This window comes from Eulemur rufifrons, chromosome 23 (assembly GCF_041146395.1).
Source record: "Eulemur rufifrons isolate Redbay chromosome 23, OSU_ERuf_1, whole genome shotgun sequence".
Classification (NCBI taxonomy): Eukaryota; Metazoa; Chordata; class Mammalia; order Primates; family Lemuridae; genus Eulemur; species Eulemur rufifrons.
The window spans coordinates 18253978-18272047 of NC_091005.1; positions in this window are offsets into that span (position 1 = coordinate 18253978).

Here is an 18070-nt window from a genome sequence, read left to right on the forward strand (position 1 = left end):
AGAACTGGGAATGCAGCTTGTGTAGCTTTCCATCTCAAAAAAAAAAAAAATCAAACTTCTATTACTAAATGAGAGGAGGATATATAGTGAATGGAACTGGAAGTGTCTGCTACAATTTCATGTATCCTGTCAAATACTTCTGCTTTCACTTTTACTTTAAATTTCCGTAGCTTTCAGCCTGCATGTAAATTATTCTTTCTTCCTAATTTCTGTTTATTGTGATACTGAGTTTTCAACTTCTGAAGTCAAATAGCTTGCATATTTTTTGTCTTTTTAAAAAATTACAATAAAACATTTGAAAATATAAATTTGAAATCATATATTTCATTGCCTCCTTTGCTAGATCTTAACCCCTTACCAGTGGGGTAAGTGTTTATGGAGCTGCCCAGAGGCGGCTAGAGCCAAGAGCGTTAGATTTTAGGGTTTATGATCTTTGAACATTTATTTCCTGAGCTTGGTGGTTATTTGACATATTAAATATCTCTTCTCAAGCACATAGTCTCTCTGTCTCATAATTCATTTAACCAATTGCCTTTTGCCAGACATTTAGTGGTCTCCAATTTCTGAAGATTGTAAGTAATGCTGTGTCTGCCATCCTCATGATATATCTTTGTCCATCTGTGTAATTATTTCTCTAGGATTAATTTCTCAAAGTGGAATTGCTGTGTCAAAGGGTATACACTTGTAAAATCTGATACCTATAGCAAAACTACTTAATTGTTTTGTTTTGCGCTCCCAAAAATGTCTTCTAGAAACTATAAAACTTCTTTCTCTCATACGCTTTTGGTGACCATGTACTTGTTAAAGCTGATTTAGATAGCAATTTAGAAGTATCAGCCAAAATTTTAAAAGGTATGCAGCAAGTCATCTTTTGGGAATCTGTCTTGCTATATTGCTTGTATATGTACATAAATATGTACTGTATGGGTTGACTTGGGAATATCTAAAGGCATTAAAATTAAATGAAAAAATCATTTTGAAGACATGTATGTATGCTATTCCACTTGGTAGAAAAAAACTTTATATGCATATGTAAAGATATATTAGTACTTAAATGCAAAGTTAAGGAATGAGAAGGACACGTATCCAACAATGTCTAGTGGTTACCTTGAAGAGAGAAATGAGACAGGCCCAGGTGGGGAACACTGAGGTCAAGGGAATGGACCGTGTTTAAGTAGATATACTTTTGTATTATAGGTGTCTATTGCCCTGCAAATATATTTTCATTTTGCTATTTAAGAAACTAAGATACTTATTAGAATATGGTGCATGCTTTTAAGTTATATGTGTTATCTTTTGATTATTTAGTTATTTGTAATTTATTGTCTTGAAAGTATCATCAGGGAGCTATATTCTTTCTTGCTGTTCTGCTAGGATATATTTAATAGATTGGGTGCTATAGTCCCAGGTGTTACATAAAGATACAACAAAACCCAGCAAAAGAAGAGGGGCCACTTTTACAATTCCTCCTCCAAAGAAATATTCACTAGCAGACCACCCATCAGACCCCACCAAATACACACACACCCCTCTATGGTCAAAATTTTTCCCATATCCATTCCTAGACCAGTCCCTGGCAAGAGGAACAGGATGACTAAAGGCTTAATGAAAAGCGTGGCCATAAGAAGGAAGGTATTAAAGAGCTGTGGGACAATATCAAATAGTCTAACTCACCTGCAATTAAGAATCTCAAGAGAACAGAAAGCACAGGAGGAAATTTATTCTTTGTTCCTTTAGTCCTCTTTATTCATATCTTCTGACTTCATTGTATATTTTTTTTGCTTAGTTTTATAACCTGTTGTTTTTTATTCTACCTTTTATTAATTTTGGTGGTTATCCTTGAAATTATAAAACATATTTATTATAGCATATTAATTCTACCCTATCCTGAATGATGCTTAAAGCCATCAGAAGTTTCATTCCATTTCCCTTTGTGACTTTTTTTCTTGGTGGTGTTTTCATTATAAATTTTACTCCAACATTTGTCATAAACCTCACAGTGTTTTCTATTTACTACTCATTCCAGGGCTCTTTAGTCATTCTTGCATGCCTCTGCTTCCATCTGGGGTTATTTTCCTTTTGTATTTCTTATACAGCAGGCAGATCCCCTGGTGATGAATTCTCATTTTCTGTGGCTGAAAGTATCTTTACGTACTTTTAAAGATAATTTTTCTGCAACTACATTCAAAGTTTGTAGAATTTTTTTTCCTTTTGTCACTTTAAATATTTCATTTAATGTTTCCATCCTTTTTTATTTGTTGCCATCATCTTTATTCTTGTTACACTGAAAGTAATATGGCTTTTTTTCTTAGACTGTTAAGATTTTCTCTTTATCTTTGAAGTTCAGCAGTTTGAATGTGATATATACCTAGGGGTGGTATTCTTGGGGGTTATTGGGCTCAGTTAATTAAGGTTCTTGATCTATGGGGTAATATCTGTCATCATATTTGGAGAAAGTCTTAGTTCTTATTTCTTCAAATATCATTTCTGTTCATCTTCATTCCATTCTTCCTTGTTTTCCAATTACATATACATTAGACCTGTTGACAATCTCCTTTTTGCTTGTTTTATTGTTGTTTGATTGTTGGCTCTTCATGTACGTTGACCTTTTTTTGAACTTCCCTTAGGTTTTCTAATTTGTCTTCTGTTGTGTCCATTCTGCACTTAAACCTGTTCAATGGGTTCCTTATTTCAAATGCTGTATTTTCTTATTCTAGAACATTCATTTGATTCTTTTTATAGATCACATTTCTCCATTGAAATAGTCCATTTTACACTCATTTTATCTTTTCTTCTCTTTGAGTTCATGTGCTATGTAGTTCTCTGAAGCTTTTACCTGCCAACTCTGGATCATCTCTAGGTCTGTTTCTATTGATTATTTTAACTATTATTGGATACATTTTTGCTTCTTGTCATGTGCAATACATTTTTAATTGTATGCTGAGTATTGTGGATGAGACTGTATATTATGCTATCTTTTTCTAAAGAGTGTTGACTTTTGTCCTGGGTAGCAACTAAAATACCAACAAATCATTTTGTTCCTAGTGAGGCCTACTTTTGTGTTAGGTTGAGTTTATTTCAGTTTTATACTAACACATATGTCCTTACTCATATGGCATTGACTTTATGGGGTCTCAACTGAATGAGCTAGTACTTCATGTATTTTTAAAAGCATGAGTTTTTTTAAGAAATGGTAATGTTCTTTTTTCATTTCTGGCATCTATAAACAATTAAATTTGCTTCTTTTTATTTAAGTCAGGTTAAAGCATACATGATTGTTGGTGGGGGAACAACACTGTTTAACTAGACCACTGCCGGATTATACCAGTTATGCATCCTCCATGGTTCTGTGCAGAACAATATCCAAATCTGCATTTTCTTTTCCAACCATGCATCTAGCTATCTTGGCGTCATATAAAAGAAGATATATTCTTAGAACAACTGAGGATTGAAAAGAAAGAAATGTTTATTACAAACAAGAACATACGTTCACCTGTTCTATTAATTCTCCATTCACAAGTCTGTCTGCATTCACAATGAGATGAACTAGATTGAATATTAACAAGGATGAATGTCAAGTTCTGGAGTTGAATTAGAAACAGCAAAACTTCCCAGGAATAAAATAAATATCTCTTGACTTTAAAGAGCATCTTGTGAAAATAAAGCTCAATCTGAGTCCTAAAGTTAAGGCTTTAAAATTAAAACTAAACATATATTGGTTAGGAGGTTTAGGTACCTAAAGATGAAGGTATTTGAAGATGCCCTAAGGTACCCATGATGAAAAATGTGCCACTGACCTGCCTTAGATAATAAGTCCTGGAGTTTCCTCATTATTTCCACCAGGTCTGACTCCAACGAAAGAACATGAGAATGCAAAGCCTGTTTCTTAGCAGGATGGCAACGTGTAAATATAAGGAGTTGGCAACTAGAAGCATGGGACCTGGGGTAGTCAACTAAAAGGATGGGACCTAGAGCTTCAGGTTTCCCAGAAATACTTTGAGATAAATTACATGTCTTAATTCCCTCCTTTCTGCCTTATTTTGCTATTTTTCTCTAAACTTCCTATCTAAATCTTGGTATCAATTTTGTTTCTCTAAGGAATCAAAGGTGGTAATACCAGCTACCACAGAGCTACTCAAGTAAGCACAATAAATGATGTCTTTTTTAAAAAAGTGTAGAACAAGTTAAAAGAAGGAACTGGTGGTCTGTCTAGAATTTAAATTCATTTTACCATCTAGGTTTTACAAATTTGGGCAGTTATTTCTGCTGATGTTCAAGTTAGCCAGCAGTTAGTTAACTTGTAAAATAACATGAGGGAGAATGAGACCAATTTTTTACTTATTGGCAACTATCTCTTCCTCTTGGATGAGCACATACTTCATATCTTAAGCATGCTAGACATCACTCAGTGAATGGGATACATGAGATTTGCTCCTACTTTATGCTAAATGGCATGAGGAGGAATGTTTGCACTAAGATAAGAATCTGCTTTGGCTCTTATCATTCAAAAGTTCCATACCATGACAGACAATTCACTTAGAAATGTAAATGAATGTTGATCTTATACACAGTTGAGTAAAGAAGTTGTCAAGCATTTAATGCACAGAAAAAAGAAAATATTTGGGTTTGTTGCTTTTTTTTTTTTTTTTTTTGGTGGTGTCATTCTCCATTAACATTAATTGACTGCCAACCACATTCCGGAGGACAGACTGTGAGCATAATGAGAATGAGGACCAGGAAATACTGTGTAGTATTCAGCACACAGACTGTTGCTTAACTCACGTTTGTTGAATCAGTAGCAACTTGCTTGCATTTTCCTACACATCATCTCATTTCATTTTCAAAATTTCCCTGGAAAGTACTTTTTATGCCTATTTCATTCATGATGACAATCAGGCTTGAAGCAGTTACTGGGCTTCCATGACACACAGCATCAAGCTGCGGGTGAATAAGCAGTGCTCTCCCCACCTGGGCTGTGCTCACTCTTACGGCCAGCTCAGCGGGAAGAAGCCATGTAGCCTGGGAAGTGGGAAACAAGGTGGAGTTGAAACAGAAAAGCAAGGTCAACATAGCCACATGCCTCTTGAGAGGTGAAATGAGGGTTTATGAAGCATCTTGGATTCCAGGAACTGCAGGAAAGACAGGAGAGAGTAACCATAGCACCTGTTTGCAGAGTACTCCATTTGGGGAAGATATCAAGGCAGAAAAGGGAGCTAATTGAAGACACCTAGAGGGGGATGCAGAGAAACTAAAGTTATCCAGAGTATCTGGACAAAGGGCTTTGATACATGCAATGGACATCTTGAGAAGTTGCAGTGAGGCTGTGTGAAGGAAAGTTATCAAGCCAAAATTGTAAGCGGAAAATGCAATCCCTAAGAAGGGTGTGTGGCTACTTAAGTTCCATGGTTGCACGCTGGTGGCCCACATCCCAAATCTGGCCCAAGCTATCCTTCCTTTGCCTTAAAAATGATGAAACATGGTGCCTCGAGGCAGTATCTGTACCCTTCAGGGTGCCCATTAATCCCGTTCACCCTGTATACTGCCTCCTTCTTCCCTTAACCACCCACAGACTCACAGCAGCGCACGTGGGCCTGCTCCTCTGACATGGAGCCTCAAAACTTTAGTTCCAAAAGGAACAAAAATTAGACCACCATGGAATAATTTTCTGTAGGCTTTTTGGTGGATTTCTTTGGGCTCATCCTTGCTGTTAGCAACTCCTTTCAACTTGGCTTATAATTATGCAACTACAGTTGTACCAGCTAGAATCAATTGGCCTTCCAAACCCAGACACGTTCATCTTTACCCAAATGTAATTTATCTGAAATGCCATGTTGTGAGCATTATGCATTACTGCATAGGCTTCTATTTTTCTTCTTAAATAATAAAACACCCTCATGGAAAATATTCTCTCTAAATAAATTTTAATTGTCCTTTCTCTGAATGGCAGAAAATTAATATGAACTTGAAATTATCAGGTGCATTTTGTTATAATGGGCTTTGGGAATAAATCCCGCAAACATGAAATGTTTTCCTCTATCTTCCTGCAAGTTCTGTGGTAACAACTTCCTCCCAAATGCAATGTGAGTGCCCATGTCTTATCTTGCATCTATACAGGAAAATGTCACATCAGGAATCATGTCAAGGTGTAAGGTATTACTGGGGCTTGAAGTGAACAAACAAGAAGCCTAGTTGCTATAGAAGGGATATATCCCAGACTTTGCTACTACAAACAGCAATGAGCGTGTCTGTTACATTTTTGAATTCCATGCCTTGAATGATTTTTCTGAGCAAAGTAAGCAAATGGGAAATATTACCCTATATCATAGGCAGGCTAGAGAACTCGGGCTTTGTTGTGTGTATCAAGAATTAAAGCAGGCACAGATGGAGAACGTGACTAACTACCTTGCAGAGTAGCGTTCTGGCCCTAGGAAGAATTATGAGTCAGTGGGGTAGAAGGCCAGGTTGGAGGTGCCCCCTTAGATTCCAAAGTGCACAACATTAATTGCTCCTAGAGACTTCCTCTCGGTCTAAAATACTGCCAAAGGGAGCCATTGCCATTTCTCAGTCTTTTTTTTTTTTTTTTTAAATAATAGAAATGACACTAAGAGGAGAAATTTAGTTCAGTTCAAGAAATATGTATTGCATACCTTCAGAGTATTAAAAAGTAATGACAAGAGAGAGGGTTTCCATGTTCAAGGATCTCTTCTCTGGAATAAGGAGCTCACCACTCAGTCAAAAATACCAGTGAGTATGAGACAGATTTCTCTTTTTAAACCAAGAAAATGTCAGCTCAATGAGCATCTCCAGAGGGGTAAAAGGGCACCAAAGTCCCACAGGAGGCTTCTGGGCATGGCGCAGAGCACCGGCTCTAGATGCTGGTGGCTGCCCACTCACCAGCCAAGTGTCCTTGACAAGATCAGTGAATGCCCTGAAAATGCTGTTTCCTTGTTAGCAAGATAGTACAAAAAAAAACAAGCAAACAAAATACCCATCTTGTAAGGCAGTTGTGAGATGCGTACATGTAGTAGGCATTCAAGGAATATCCTCTTGACCTCCTGTCCCCCAAGCAATCTCCATTTCCCTCTGCCCCCACCTCATCAAAAGGCTCCCAAATCTACCCCACCTCCTGGAAGTTTGTCCAGGACCAGGTCTATCCACAGAAATGACCAAATGATTACACAACATGGAATCTCAAAGAAAATGCAGGAAGTAGAATCATTTAGTCCATGTAGAAAGAAAGTAGAGAAAAATATTAAATGTGATTCAAATTATTTTATAATCACTAATGATACGACGTGCCTCTTAATTTAGGTATACTAATAATCATTCCTATTTTTAAAAACATAAAAAAATTGCATTTATAAAGCATTCAAAAGTGACAAAACACTTTCACATTTATTTTCTAATTTAATCCTCAGAACAGTCTGATATTCTCAGCAGATCAAGAAGTTTGACTACCAATTTTAAGAATGAGGAAACCAAAGTGCTAAGGATTTATAATGCTTGACCCCATCGCATAGAGGGTTCGTAGAAAAACAGGGCTCGGGTAAACCTTTGGCCCCAAATCATATTCTTTTTGCAGCCTGTCATGGTGCCTGCATAAATTTCTCTGAAAGAGGTCCAGCCCTGGACTTTTATTTCATATCCATGTGCCTCCTCCATAGCTCAACTTGAATGTCACTTAGGTAACTCAAGCTGGGTCCAAAACTTTATTGATGAACCCTCCTCACACATTTGCTCCTCCTTGAAAGCTTCCTGTGTTCGTGCCCGTGCTGCCAGTCACCCAGGTGTTCACACCAGTAGCCTGGAGGTTGCCCCGACACCTCACCTTCCCCTACCTGAGGGTCTCTACCTCCCATCTCAGTAGACTCCACCTCTTAAATACCTTCTGAATCTGACCTCACCCCCCTAGACAAGCCACCACCATCTCTTTTCTATTATTGCAAAGGCCTCCCAGAACCCATTCTTGCCATCTCTGACCTGATTCCTCCCCTTGGTAAAACACATATATAGACCCATCACTTCCCTATCCAAATCCTTCCTCCTCATTCCTCTCAAACATAACAAATTTTTCATATATTGGCACTGCCAGCTGTTTTGGCCTCATCTGTTCTTATTCTTCCTGTTTTCTACAACACCTGCTGAAGGCCCTTTCAGTTCTAGCCTGCTAAATCTCCTCCCACCTCTGGAACTTTCCATAAGACACTCTTTCCAGGTGGCATGTCCTTGCTGCCCGCTGCATCAGCCACGCCACATGCCTCCTGCTCTCCTTCATGTCTCCTCCTGAATGTTCTCTCTTCCTGGTGCCTTTTTCTCAACTCCTCTTTTATTCCACGTGGTGGGAAAATGAATGGCCTCCCCAAAGACATCTACATCGCAATCCCTAAAACCTGTGGATAACAAAGGAGACTTTACAGAGGTGACTAAGTTAAGAATCTCAAGATGGGAAGATTATCCTGGATTTACCCAGGTCGGCCCAGGGTAATCACAAGGGTCCATTCCATATTGAGGAAGAGAGAAGGCAGGGGAGTCAGAGGAGATGTAGCCATAGAAGCAGACGGAGCAATGCGCTTGCTGGCTGGTAGCCACAGACCAAGGGTTGCAGGCAGCTGGAAAAGACAAGAAAGCCTGCAGGAGGAACACAGCCCTGCCAACACCTCTCTTTTTTTTCTCATCTGCAAAAGGAATCTGTCATGCTCACCTCATGAAGATTGTCCCAAGGATGAAAGAAGAACATACAGGTTAGACACCTAGCACATATCCTGTGCTCAATAAACAGGAGGAGTTATTATTCTTCTCTGAGGGAGTAAAGGGCAATAACCCTGGCTGAGTGCTTTTATAAACCACACACTTTCTCAGGAACATTCATGATCACAATCTCATTGCATTTGCACTGCAATCCAGGGAGGGAGATATCATCGTGACTGTCTTGCAGAGAAGGAATCTGGCTCGTGAAAGGGGTATGAGCTGCCCAGAGCCACATGGTGGGTACGTGGTAGAGTGTTTGGTCATTCTAGAGCCAGAATAGCCTTGCTGAAGGTGGACCTGGCTGTTCTTTTACTGTGGAAAAAAGTATCAATACATCTGCAGGAACACCGTGAAGAGAATCCTGACATGAGCACACAGAGTTCCTGAGAAAAAGAAATTGGCAAACCTTCCTGGCAATAGTCAGAAGGTAGGTGATCAACCGGCGGAGGAAACGTACTGCAAGAAAAGCATTTTCTTAAAATCTTCTTTGAAACAGAGCTGATTTCCCTGGGCAAATGGAGAAATGAATTCTTATCATTACCTATGCAGGCACTCTTGTCATCTTGTATATTTGTAGAAAGTGCACTTTATTTCTTAAGTAAAGAAAATAAAGACAGAGATGCCATTATTCATATCAGCAAGCTGAAAAATCTCTCTTCCTCTCTCCTCTTTTGCAGTCATCAGCACAGCGTGTTATGATGAATTTTGGGTGTAGGTCAACAAACGTATCTAAAAAAACTAGTAAGAGAAATGTGTACTGCTTCTTGTTCACATGAAAATATAGTGGATTGATTCCTGATTCTTAGGAGAAGGGAACTAAGGGTCTCTTCCTCGGTGGAAAAGTGAACTCTTAGCTCCACCCAGACGTGTTTGGTGAGTAGGAACATGAACTTGGAGGGGCAGAAATGCATCCACGTCGCTGCCCACTGCTTTCCCACATGCCTGAACCACCAACTCCTCTTTCCAGTGCCCATCTAGGTTCTGTATCCCCTAAGACAGGAAAGCAAAGCCTGGGTGTTTGCTGAGACTTACTTGGGACTGTTGAGGCGGGTGTGTGTCACGAGTGGAGGGGACCAGGCATGTGCTGGCTAAATGTCAGAGTCCTAGATTTCACCAACGGTGCCTGCCCACCGGAAACTGGGCTGAGAACACACATTCATTACATGTGCTGAACTCATCGTTTCCTTCCAAAATCCATTCTTGAGTCCCAGAGTGGTAAATACCCTTCTTCCAAACCCACAGGAGCCCTTAGACACGTATTGTTCCAACTATATTCGGAAGTGCCCAGCAGGCCAAAGCAGGATTTTCTGCGTTCTGAAAATGTATTAGGAATATTCAATCATGGAGCTCTTCGGAGAAGCCAATGGGAGTCAGAATGACTGGTTGACCTCACGGTCCCTCAGCTCTCTTCTTTGCCAGGCCTGTCCCACAGACAGGGTGAGCCCAGAAGCCACTGTGAGCACAGGTCTACCCACTCCCTCCACAGAGACCTGGGAAGCAGACCCAGCCTCATCTGGGTCAGGGGTTCAGTGGGCAAGGACTTGAGCAAAGCAACGGGTGACCCAGGAGAATGACTAATAACCAAAATCCACCCCTGGGAAGCAATGAGGCAAGGGGCAAACCTAAGTAGATTACAAAATAAATCATACAGTACAACCCCATTGTTGTTAAAACAATAAAATGTATATATGTTCATATATTTTTGAAAAACCACTGGGAAAAAAATACATCCGAAGTTTTACGATTCCTCCCCACCTGCCAGGAATACAGGTGATATTTATTTATTTATGTTTGTGATGCAGGCCTAGAATTTTTTTTTTCTAAATTTTTGACGTTAACCATATACTTCTGTCAAATGAGCAAAAAGGCTACTGTTAAAAAAATTTACAAATTATCCTCATCCACACTGGCCTAAGAGTTGGAAGGAAGCTCATACACTAAGTGAAGCCAAATGAGTCCAATAAGAACAAACAGAGTCCTTCTCCAAACTCCCCTGTTCCCCACAGGGGGTTCCCCGTAACCAAGAGAGTACAGCTTTAAAATGTACACGTGATCAAACATTTCATCATTAAGACACAAGATTTTCAGATGTGGATAAGCAACCGCCTTTGTGCAGGTTAGACTAAGGTTGTTCTGCACAGGGAGGAGGAAAAAGCAGCTGCCTCTTATGGCTGGTCTAGTTCTTCCCCATCCCAGAGCAGGGCCGTTGTCCTTTTGACCATCCCCGTTCTCACCTGGAGATTCAGGAGGCAGCAAGCTACACACCAAGGTTGGTATAAAGGAAAGGGCACCTGCAGAAATTGACCTGATCAGTCTCCAGTGTGTCTGATGCAGGGGAGGCTCCAATCTCAGCACCACACCCCTCCAGCCTACAATCTTTGGGTAACTTATTTACTGTCACCTGGCATCATATTCCTCCTCTGCATAGACGTTTTCTCTTTTGTCCCCGAGTCACCATTGTTGAAGTTTCACAAAACATTGACAGCTCAGAACAGAAACTTGAAAAATTTACAATGGTGAACCAGAAACACACAAACAGCTTGGTAAACGTGGCATGGAAATAAAGGGAGTTTGCCTTTACTTTTGCATGAAATGAAAGAAAATCAAAATAACCCCACTCTCTCTCATGCGCACACACACACACACACACACACACTCCAGACAAACTAAAATTGTATAAGAAAGAAAGCTCAGTGTTTTCAAAGAAAAGCCAGAATGTCAGAATCTTCTAAGCCATTGTTGTCAAATATGGTAACCACTGGCCACACATGGCTGCTGAAACGTGGCTAGTCTAAATTGAGAGGGTCTGTGTGTTAATTTGCTAGGGTTGTCCCAACAGAGTACTACAAACCAGTGGCCTATACCACACAAGTTTATTGTCTCACAGTTCTGGAGGCTGGAAGTCTGAGAGCAGTGTGTGTCGGCTCCTTTGGAAGGGGCTAGGAAAGAATCTATAACACAGCTTTTTCCTAAATTCTGACAGTTTTTTGCTTGTGGCAGCATAACTTTGATCTTCATGTGGCATTCTCACTGTATTCATGTCTGTCTCCAGATTTCCCTTTTTATAAGGGTCCTAGTCATATTGGTTTAAAGGCCTACCCTACTCTACGATGGCCTTATCTTAATGAATTACATCTGCAATGACCCTATTTTCAAATAAAGTCACGTTCTGAGGTGCGGAGAGTTCGAATGTCAACATATGAGTTTTAGGGGGACACAAGCCAACCCGTTTACCATGCCACAGGTATAAAATACACACCAGATCGCAAAGATTTAATATGAAAAAATGTAAAACATTTCATTTATAATTTTATATTGATTATATATTGAACTGACATTTTAAATGTTGACTTAAATAAAATGCATGTTATTAAAGTTAACTTTACCTATTACTTTTTACTTTTAGTGCACCCATCTAGAAATTTTAAAATTACTTATGTGCTTGGCATTATATTTCTATTAGACAATGGTGATTTAGAAGACAGATTTTCTTTCTGGAGGTAGATACTGTCTGTGTGCTCTCCCAGTCACCAGGAGGTGTGATGAGGGTGTTGTGTGAAGTGCATCTGGCAAGGGCAGGTGGAGAGACTGACCTGCTTTTTCCCCTTTCTCCTTCCTCTCCTCCTCCTTCCTCTTCTTCTTTGCTCTTTGCTCTCTCTCTTTTTTTTTTTCTTTTTGGTAAGATTATTTATACCAAAGTGATCTGCCATTGTTGAGCTCTGGTAGCACTGAGGTATTGATGGGCTCATTAGTGGCTGTTCTACTTTACTCATCATTAGCACCTGATTGACTGGGAAAGCTTTTACTCCAGGTAACATTGTCGCCTGCCAGTCTGAGGGGACTTGTAGAGACAGGTTTTTCCTGCCTGGAATACATTCGGTGTTCTTTCAGTAACAATGCTCTGGCTCTTCTTTGCAAAACGGATCAATCCTTTTGGTTCTGTCAATCACAGCATCCCACACCCTTCCCTTCTCCACGGGATTTTCAGGACAATCCAACTCCTTTCCCAGAGCTTGAGTCACAAGAAAATTGATACACCGTGAAAATGAAGGTGGAGCTAAGCCATTTTTATATCAGTGTCCTAAGGAGATTGACCACTTGCCCCTGCTCCTGGATCCTTAGAGATGCTCTTGACACTGTCCCTGATAGATTTTCAATTCTTCCTTTGATCTGATGAGCTGCCCAGTAGTCTTGAAATAGCTCTTTTTTCTACTTAAGCTGCCCAGAGTCATCTTCTGTTCTTTGCACCCATAGCCCTCTACATTATTACTTTGATTCTTGAAAACAGTGAAATGCTGTAAAAAGTATTTTAGGATCTTTATCCCTGGCTGCATATATGAGCACCAACAGAAATAGGATAGAATAAAGAGAGAAATCGGTTGCAATATAGCCATGAGCTTTGTCTTTGTGAAACCACAATCGATCTGGTCCTGAGCTGGCTCAACTGAGTTTGGAGCCGAGTCCCACCAGCACCTTGCAAACCTCACCTCTGTGCCAGGGACTGAGCTCTGGGAAATGGGGGTTAAGTGGAGTGGGATGGCCTGGATTTCCCCAAAATTTCACTTTTGAAACATCTCTACAGTGAGTTGTTCACACTTAAGGTGACCTTTATGAAATTGAGTTTTGATATTGTACCTGAAGCTACGTGTCTCTGAATTATCTTTAAAGCACTCCTTAAATATCATCCTCAAAGAAGCATCTATTTTCTTGTGACATGTATATGCAACTTCAATCATCTTTGTCATTCAAGCAGAATGGTGGTGGTTTTGCCTCAATTTCCTGGTTAATTGAGATAAAGAAGGGCTTTCTTCCCTCTTTAACATGTCCAGCTTTCCTTTTATTTAAGGGGTTTTAAAGACTTGATCATTGTCTCTCACTGATTCTCGTTTTTACCCAATACAGTCTCTCTAGCATTTCATGATGGGAGGATAAAAAGGGCTACATAAGACTTAATGTAAGTTTTTTGTAGCCTTGAGCAGTGGATTTGCTATTACGAAAATACATTGCATTTGCAAAATATGTTTTCAAGGAATTTGTTGTTTCTTCTTGAACTCTATACCTGTAGATCCTATATTTGCAAAAAGGTAGGTGCCAATTGGGATACAAGAAAGGACTCAGGTGTAAATCTAACTCCCTTGATATGTATAAGATCCCAATGTAATATTCATTTATACAACATTTACTGTTTGAGTACTAAGTTTCAGGCAATGAACTAGAGTTTTTCACTTACTATTTCATTTGTTTTACACAAAACTCTAAAAGTTAGATAGCAGTGTCCCAACTTTACAAATGAGGAGGCTAAAAGCCAAAATAATGAGGTAAATCAACAAAGATTATCCAGCTTAGAAATGGCAAATCAAGGTTTCAGAGTCCAACAATATCTAATTTCAAACCCTAGTTAATTTCATCAGATCTTCTTGTTTCATTGTTCTTGCTACATAAGAAAATTAATTTTAGGCCGGGTGAGATGGCTCACGCCTGTAATCCTAGCACTCTGGGAGGCCGAAGCGGGTGGGTCGCTCAAGGTCAGGAGTTCGAGACCAGCCTGAGCAAGAGCGAGACCCCGTCTCTACTAAAAATAGAAAGAAATTATCTGGCCAACTAAAATATATATATAGAAAAAATTAGCCAGGCATGGTGGCGCATGCCTGTAGTCCCAGCTACCCGGGAGGCTGAGACAGTAGGATTGCTTAAGCCCAGGAGTTTGAGGTTGCTGTGAGCTAGGCTGACGCCACAGCACTCACTCTAGCCCGGGCAACAAAGCGAGACTCTGTCTCAAAAAAAAAAAAAAAAAAGAAAGAAAGAAAATTAATTTTAGTACAAAAATTTTAAATTCAACTTTCACCAAGCATGCCCATTTTCTTATGTGTTAAACTAAAGGAACATGTGAAACAAGAGTTAAAGAAACAGACCCCTCATCAAGGATGGGTGCACTAAACCAACACAGTATGTCGGCTTCTGTTTTTTAAAACTTCGGTTCGTAACCGTCAGACTGAAGTGCTGATGTGAGGAAGCCACTGTCCACTATGTGCACAGAGACTGTGGACTTGGCGTGTTCTCCTAGGTCCTGCTGCCTGAAGTTTCTGGATCCAGAGACACCCCATCCCCTTCAGGCATTTGGAGACTTGTTGACTGTGAACTATACTTTGCCTCTAGGCTCACCCTGCCAGGTTTCTCCCTGAGTCTTAAACTGAGCTAAAGCCAATAGAACCTCACTGATTCTATAGGTTACCAGCAGCCCCCAACCCTATAGTCCCACATTTCTAAACTTCTCATGGATAGATCACCCTCCTTTTAAATAAATAGTTAAGCAACTATACAGCTTTGTTAGTTATTCTCTGCCTCTCTACCCAGAATAAACCACTTCTCAAAGGACCTGCCCTTACTCATGACTTTCAGCCAAACAACTGAAATCATTTAAAATATAAGACATTAGGTTATATGGTTATTTTCTAATAATGTCCTGGGTGTGTTTATCCTGTTGTAATATGTGGTTATTTCCCAGTAAAGTCATGGATGGGTTATATCATCTCCGAGGCCAGGCATTTCTGGTTCCAGCATGTCTCTCTGAGGTTAATTTGTGATATTACATACAAGATGGCAATCACTGCCCACGGGTTCTACTCCTAGTTCTACCGGAAGTCCTTTTTCTACAATTATTGATTACAAGAGGGCAGAGGGGGGCAGGTTAGAATGTTTTCGTAGTAAAACCTGACATTTATGGCCCCTTTCCTATCTGCCAAGCCCTGAGTTAAGCCTCTCACATGAATTGTCTCATTTCGTATCACAATGACCCTATGAAACAGATATCATACACATTTTATATAGATAAAGAATGGGAGGCTTAGTAAAGAAAACACTTTACCAAGAGAAGTCAGAATTTGGATCCAGGCATTCTGGCTGCAGAGCATCCTCTAACTCACCATGTCCTCATCCTTGTTTCACCATATTTCATGCTATCTTGATGTCTCCCGGCCTCAGCAAATTGGCCCCGGGGGTGAGCACCCCATCCATGCAAAGGAGGACCAGCTCCCCACAGCCTGCAAGATCTGGCTCAAAAAGATGAGCTGGGCCAGTCTGCTTCTTACTCTTAGAAATCTGAACTAAGATATCAAGAGTTTTCCAGGTAGCAGTGGGTCCTAGGGTTTCAAGTGTAAATTACAGATGAGGTCTATGTCACTAGGCTATCTGATATGAAAGTAAAGGGGAGACAGCTGGTAAGAAGCTAGGGAAGAAGCAGGTGTGGAGAGTAACCAAGGTGGCTGGAGATCCTGCAGCAAAGGGGCTCTGCCTGTCTGCAGTCTCTGCAAAGCCAGTCTCTGGAATTCCCATTCTTGGATTTCCATGTATGTAGAAAGCAGACTTTCTAAAATGGCCCCATGAAAATGTCTTTTCTAATCTTCAAAAACTGGGACTACGATAAGAAAATGTTAATTCACATGCCAAAGGGACTTTGCAGATTTAATTAATTGAATTCAAGATAGGGAGATTATTCTGGATCATCCCGATGGGTCCAGTGTAATCACATGAGCCCTGAAAAGCAGAAAGCAAGGCAGAAGTCATCAGATTTGAAGTCTGAGAAGAGCTAGAAGCAGGACTACTGGCTTGAAGGTGGAGGGAGCCTTGTGGAAAGCTTAGAAGGAAATGAATTCTGCCAATAACCACTGAGCTTGAAAGAAGCCCCTGGACCCCAGGTGAGAATTCAATTTGTTTTCTATTGCTACATAACAAATGACCACAACTTAGCACCTAGCAAATCAACAAAACAAAGCAGTTATTATCTCAAAGGAACAATAATAAAGGGAGCATGAGACCCAGAGCACTCACTTGAGCCCACCAGACCCTTAAGATAATCATATGAGATAATAACTGTCAGTTTTGTTGTTTTGCTCATGCTAAGTTGTAGTCATTTGTTATGTAGCCATAGAAAACAAATACAATGTTCCTTTGTCCCTGTGTTCTTATGTAATAAAATGAAGTGTTGAGCCCATCGGACTTTTGAGATAATCATATGAGATAATAACTGTTTTGTTTTGCTGTTTTGCTAGGTGCTAAGTTGTGGTCATTTGTTATGTAGCAATAGAAAATAAATACAATGTTCATTTTCTCTACCTTCCTATGTAAGGAAATGAAGTGCCCCATTTACTACCTGCCAAAGGTGGATGAAGAAACAATTTAATGAAGACCTTACTAGAATGGCCAATCAGAGCCGCAGCTGGGGTGAGGAAAAGAGTAGACATTGAATGATAATATAGCTTATACATTATTCCAGCAGACCTAAAATAGAACATGAAAAAATTCTAATGCTACCTTGCTCGTTGATACCACTATTATCTTAGACTGCAGTGTTCCCTGGAGAACGCTTATCAGCCTGTGATACATGTGCATGTGCTCGCTGCTAAAGTCTAATAGTAAAAGAAGCAGGCATGGCTGAGGCTTCCTGTGGTGAGAGTGTAAAAAGTATATGCAGCCCTGCGAACCCCTGCAAGACCAGGGCAGCTAGAGAAGTGTGGCTGCACCTGCTCCACCTGACCCTTCCGTGGGCCTTTGGCATCCACAGGTTACCGTGGGCCTTCAGTGGGAGCTCCGTGTGCAATTCCAGTCTTGACAACTCTGACTTCATGGAGTTGTCAAAGAATAAAATGTTAGCAAATTGAGTTTCAGAGATCTAATTGGCTTTTATTAGCAATTCACGAATCTCGGGCAACATTGCATCTACAAAATAGAAAGGCACCCCAGTGAGCTGAGCAGAGGGTGTGGGCTTATAGGCACAGAAGGTAGAAAAAAGAAGAAACAAGGGGGGAAGAGTGGATTGTTTTTTTCAAAGTTACTTTCCTTACAGGGTTAAAGCAGAGGGATATTTCTTATGCTGAATTGGGTTGACCAGGCCCCTTTGGATTGGTTGCTGCAAATTTCCTGTTTCCATGGAAATCTAGCCCTTCTCTAAGTTCTGTTTGATGATGTGGTACCTAGCATGAGTGACTCTATCCTGGCTCCATCTGGTCTGTCGAGTTCAGTCTAAAACAATGTTGTTCCATAAATCTTATTTAACAGGATGAAGGGTCCAAACCTTGAGACTCCTCCTTGAGGAAGATGTATGGAAATTTGCAAGAAAGACTCAAAGAAATATTTTTATGGGGAGACACAAGGCCCTGTGTTCGGGAGGAACTGGGGAAAGAGTGCACTCCTGAAGGGACAAAACAACTCCAGGGAAGTCAGTAAGGCCAAGTTTTCCACTTGTCACATATCAGTGGATGATGGAAGCTTCCCTCTAGCAAGGGAGAATGCCCAAAACCTGGGTTACCCTGTAAGTATCATCCCC